This window comes from Erpetoichthys calabaricus, chromosome 6 (assembly GCF_900747795.2).
Source record: "Erpetoichthys calabaricus chromosome 6, fErpCal1.3, whole genome shotgun sequence".
In the NCBI taxonomy this organism is placed as follows: domain Eukaryota; kingdom Metazoa; phylum Chordata; class Cladistia; order Polypteriformes; family Polypteridae; genus Erpetoichthys; species Erpetoichthys calabaricus.
In genome coordinates this window covers 84,027,967-84,034,239 of record NC_041399.2, presented here as the reverse complement: position 1 = coordinate 84,034,239, position 6,273 = coordinate 84,027,967, and positions in this window count along the sequence as shown.

Here is a 6,273-nt window from a genome sequence, read left to right as displayed (position 1 = left end):
AGATCTTTCGAGCAATGACTCATTACAAAGTATGTAATAATTTAGAGAAAATGCAAAACATAAAATTAAGAAGTTCAAGTTAAAATCCACCTAACAAAAGTAAAAGTCTGTATTAATATATAAATTAATTTATCTAAGAGGACATACATTATGCGGAATGGGCTTTTAAAAGAAATCTTGGCCAGTGACAAAATTCTTAATTCATAATTTCCATTTTACAAATATATAAATGTACTTACTGACTTTTTTAATTAAAAAAGAAAATAATGAAAAAAGTGTAATAAACAAGTCGGGCAAATATACAGTATATGTATCAATATCTTAGAATGACAACGTGAAAACAGTATTTTCAAAACTTTTGCAAATTTATTTAAAATAACAAAACTGAAGTATACCATCAACACAAATATTCAGATTTTTTACTCAGTACTTCATTGAAGCATCTTTGGTAGTGATTACAGCCTGGAGTCTTCTTGGGTCTGACACAACAAGCTTCTCACAGCTACATTTAGGGATTATCTGGCATTCTTCTCTGCAGATCCTCTCAAGCTACGTTAGGTTATATGGAATCTGTTAGTGGACAGCTATTTTCAGGTCTCTCTAGAGATGTTTGATTGAGTTCAAGCCTGGGCTGTGGCTGGGACACTCAAAGACATTCCTAAAGTTCTCTCTAAATCACTCCTGTGTATTGTTTACTTTGTTCTTACAGTCATTGTCCTGTTAGAAGATGGACCTATGGTCCAATCTGAGGTCCAGAGAACTCTAGAGCAGATTTTTAATAGGGTATCTATTTAATCTGTTCAGCTATACTTCAACCCAGTGATAAACAACCCCACAGCATGTTTCTGCCACCACCATGCTTCACCACTGTAATGGTATTGCGCAGATGATGAGCGGCTCCTGGTTTCCTCTTGACGTGACACTAATCATGGTTTCATCAGACCAGAGAATCTTGTTTCTCCCAGTCTGAGAAACCTTTATGTTCCTTTTTGCAAACTCCAAGCAGGTTTCTGTGTGTTTTTTACTGAGAAGAGGCTTCTCTCTGACCACTTCGTCATAAAGCACAGATCGGTGGAGTGTTGCAGCGATTGTTGTCCTTCTAGATGTTTTTAATATCACCACATGGGTTGTCTGGAGCTCGTCAGGTTCTCGGTCATCTCTCTTCTCCCACCAATGTTTTTCTTCCACAATTGCTACGTTTCACCAGGTGGCCAGCTCTAAGAAGAGTTGTGGTTGTTCTAAACCTATACTATTAAATAATTATGAAGGTAACTGTGCTCCTGGAAAATTTCAATGCTGCAGGATTTTTTTTTGCAGCCTTCCCCGGATCTGTCACATAACACAATCCCGTCTGTTAGCTCCGCAGCCAATTCCTTCAACCTCATGGCTTAGTTTTTTTCTCAGATTAACATTGTCAGCTATGGGACCATCCATAGACAGGTGGGTGTCTTTCCTAATCATGTCAAATTAATTGAATTGACCACAGGTGGACTCAAAACAAGGTGACTCAAACAGGTGGACTCAAAGCAAGGTGACTCAAAACACCTCAACAGTGATCATTAGAATGGGATGAACCTAAGCCAAATGTCAAGTGTCATAGAAAAGAATCTGAATACTTATTGCTCTTTAATTAATATTGCTTTTAGCAGTATGCTGCTGCTGGAGTATGTGAATTTCCCCTTGGGGATTAATAAAGTATCTATCTATCTATCTATCTATCTATCTATCTATCTATCTATCTATCTATCTATCTATCTATCTATCTATCTATCTATCTATCTACTTGTTTCAATGTGATTTTTCAGTTTTTTAATTTTAATAAACGTGTAAACATTTCTAAAATCTTGTTTCATGTTGTCATTCTGGAGTATTGCATGTTGTTAGATGTGGGAAAACATGAATTAAAATGATTTTAGTACAAGACTGTAACATAACAAAATGTGAAAAAGATGAAGGGTCTGAATACTTCCTGAATCCACTGTATATGCAGTATCAGAACCTATAAACAGTAACTGAAAGAAAGAAATCAGCCCTTGGTGCCATGCCAGTCTATCACAAGGCTAATCCACAAAAATAATTAGGCACATCTATTATTTGAATGTTTTGATCGTAGTAAAAATCTGAGTATGTGTTTCCAATGAGATGTTAGGTGTCTGATACAAAATCTTTACAATTTGTTACAGTTCATAATAATTCTATAATGTATCCCATTCCACAACATTTATTCTCACACAACACATGGGCAAATTGAAACTGTCAGCTAAACTTACAGAATCCCATGATGAGAAAAACGGTGCAATTGCAGAAGAAGCTGTTGTGAACAAAGTGAGAATAAACAATCGCTACACATTAAATTACTCTTCAACTACTACTGAAGTACTAATTGCTTCCACAAATGTAAAACATTCATGCATCAGCACATGTTATTTGCCAAAGGGTTGCAGATGGCCAAATTCAGTAACAGCAGTACTGTACTGGATGAAAGGCAGAAATGAATGGTGAATGAAAAGCCAGTGTAATGCAAAGCCCACTCAGTGGTATCACTAGCCGGGTGCAAACTGCACTAGCACAGGCTTCTTTTGGTCTTAATTAAGCTTATAATGCATCAGTAAAGTGATTCTACATCTCTGTGGAGCGATGCATTTTATATGCATGTAAAATTACATATGAATTCCAAGTATTCACAGGTCTTATACTAAAACATGCAATATCAAAATAAATAAGTCTCATTTAAGCAACTTCTCACCATTTCAAAGTGAAAATATTTAGATCATATTGTACAGATGGATAAACACTTTACCACTACTATGTAAGTATTATTCTTTGTTAATGTTTTGTTACGTAACAGTAAATAAGTAATGAATTCATTTTTGCAGTACCTAAAATAAAGTGTTAACCATTACTTCCCAGTTTTGCAAATGTTGCTGATACTTTTAATTACTGGAACCAAATGCAGCAGAGCTCAGCCAGTTTCTGAGGAAAGTCAACTGTTATATGCCAAAGCCTTAGTTTTCTCTTGGAATAATTTACAGTAAAGGAAAATTGTTTTCACTGGGGAGATTATAAACCTATAAATCACTCTTATTTTATGTTCAGAATCATCAGATTTGTGCTCTAAAATGAAAATAGATAGTGTTGTCCTTAAAAAATTATTTAAATAAAAAATGGATTTAGAGTTGAGGGGCAGAAGACGAAAGAAAAGTTCAAAAACATAATCAAGGTCATTGCCAGAAAGCCTACCAATCAAATATTCAAAGCCAAAATTAGTACAAAAATCAAGGTCAAAAAATGCAAGCAGATGTTCAGAAAGTCAAAGTTCAAAACAAACATGAGTAGAGAGTTTTTTCATTTTTATTCCAGTAAAAAGAATGCAAATAGTTCTGTTTCTCTGTCTTTTGTAGGCAGAGGTACTGATGCAATATGGCGCATACCAAACCCCAGGTTATGCTTCCAGCAATGGCCATAGCAACAGCTAAACAATATGGCCACTAAACATGAAAAAAACTCATAAAATGGTGGTATAATGAGTGACATGAAAAAACAAATTAATACGCAGACAAGAAGAAAATCATGACAGTATTTTGCCTTGTCTGTTGTCACTGCTCCCACTAGGTCAAAAAATGAGGACCTCGGTTAAGGTTAAGAACATTTAATGTCATCCAGGCTTTGATGTCCTCCAATCAGTCAAACAATAGTTTTGAAAGGTTATCTTTCCATTTTGAAGGCAAGTAGATTTTGGTGTTGTCTGCATAACAATGAAAAGAAATACCATATTTTCTTAAAATTGATCCTATGAGAAGAGTGTATATAGGATAAAGGAGAGGCCCTAGGATAGATTCCTGGGAGATTCTACAGTGGAGAGATGCTACTACCAATGTTGACAGAAAATCTTCTGTCAGGCAGGTATGATTTGAACCAATCCAATGCAAGTAAGTATGTTATGGTCTACTGTATCAAATGCTACTGTGAGATCTAAAAGAACAAGGATGGCATGATCATCGGAATCAGTATCTAATGCTGATCTTTCTTCTTTACTCATGAAACTGCTCATTGTTAATTTGACTTGTAATGACTATGACAATGTGCATGCCAAGAGTGACATCAGTGGACATGTTATGAGTAATTATTGGTGGACACGTCTCAGATATTAAGCAGTATTTTCCAGTATTCATCTGTCTGTGCATTTTCTATATCTGAGTTTTTGTTCATATTCACAGGAAATCAGAGCAGCAATAGATGTAAAGTAAGATCTGACTTTAAACTGCACATCAATTAATTTTAGTTAAAACAGGTACTACTTTCCAGCTTTCATCTGATGACGAACTAACCCAAGTGTAGTTTTCAAAGGTTAAATGATATTCTGTCTGATATTCAAATATAGATATTTTTAGGTGTCTGTTAAGTTGTTTATAGTCATACTTTTAATTGTTTATTTAGCCAGCTTTTAAGCTAAAGTTTTCACATCACTTAACCAATGGCAGAATAAGGGTTGCAGATCTCTTTAATCTGACTCTAGTTAATTATTAACATGTAAAGATTACTTTTACTGTAAATTATGAATTGATTATAAGTTACTATAATGTTTGAGCTGCCATTGACGTACTGTCGTTTATACCATTAGAAAGCACTAGACTTTTATATGTAACCTTGGAGGTTAAGAGCCATTTAGCTAGCCTGTACGTCATAATGAAACCTTGGAGGAGAAGTAGCTCTCTTAGCGTGTTTTACATAAATAGTATTTTATATACAACCTCAAAAGCTAAGTGCCATTCGTTAACTTGTGCTTTAGAATAGAGCTTCTAAGGCTAGGCAGCTTAATATGTATTACATTTAAATCAAAGCATAACTAAGGAGTATGTGTATTCATACTGTGAACCTTAAGGTTGGTTGTCCAGTTTGTGTTCACAGGAAAAAAGGGTTAGATATTTGCTATTGATAGGAGTCATAGATCAGACGTAGTATACAGTAACTAATAATTTATTAAATTCAAATCATATACAGTAACAGAAATAATGTAACTATGAAAATATAGTATATGGTGAATAATGAGTAAGAACACAGTCTTGTTTTGGGTAATTGAATAAAATCTTCCAAATTGATCATGAGTCCCAGCATTTTTATATTCTGTTACACAGCCTGAGGCAACTTACCAGACCAGTTCAGGTACACCGACTGGAAGCAAAGACTGTGATATAATTATGAAAACTTTTACAGATCAATAGTTATTAGATGGAATGGGGCGAGACTCTTCAACTGTAAGAAATGTGAAGCTGATGTAACAGACTTGGCCCTGATGTCATAAAACCCTAAACGGGTATGTTGTGTAGCCGAACAGGCATCATCCTTGGAAAAGGGCCAGAGGCTAAGCTGAATCTTGGCTTATCAACTGAGAAAGAGTTGGGTTTATTTGGAGTCTTTCAGGGAATGATTACCTAATTCACTTTAATTGCCCAGTCTCCATGATGATTTATCTGCTGCAGACACTAGTCATTTCTTACATTAGATGAATGGAAACCAGTTTTCTCACTTTTTGAATTGTGAATAGGTTACTGCTGATTTAATGTTTAGAATAGACACTTGTAGTCACTTCATTCTTGGTGATTTGATATAATATTCCCATATCCACTGTCGCTCTATTAACATACACCAACATCACCACAGTATTGATATCTTTAATGAGTTCATTTGTATGTATTTGCCTAATTGTCTCACAGCTTGATCCCATATTCTTTCAGCCCTGTCCTATTGTTTTTTGAAAGCATCCAAGAATCCAAGTCGATATTAAATGAAGCTCAGACAGTTTGAGGAAATCTGTGTATTTCCAAACAGTTAGTAACCAGATGAGACAGTGGACCATAACCTAACTGGAATCGAACGGATCATTCCTATTTTATTACATGCCAGATTCTATGTTCTGTGTAACATCTGCCTCTGAAGGTGATGGGACTATGATAAGTGGTTGGATTATCCATAAAGATTTAAATGCTGGGTAGTTTCTTTACAACTCAACTGAATTGAAGAAGACACTCAGATGACTACACAGTTACATTTAACATATTAGAATGTTTTGAGTCTAGACCAACACTGTACAATGTTCAATGTATATGAAACTGTGCTACAGTTTGACTAGTCCTTCATTAACTGATAATGGTGCATAAACAATACAGCTACACATTATTCTTTGTTATATATGACCTTTTAAATGCTGTGGTACCCTGTATCTAAGACTGAGGAACTGAGGACAGGAGTTCCCATCAAAAGTAATGTCTGAAG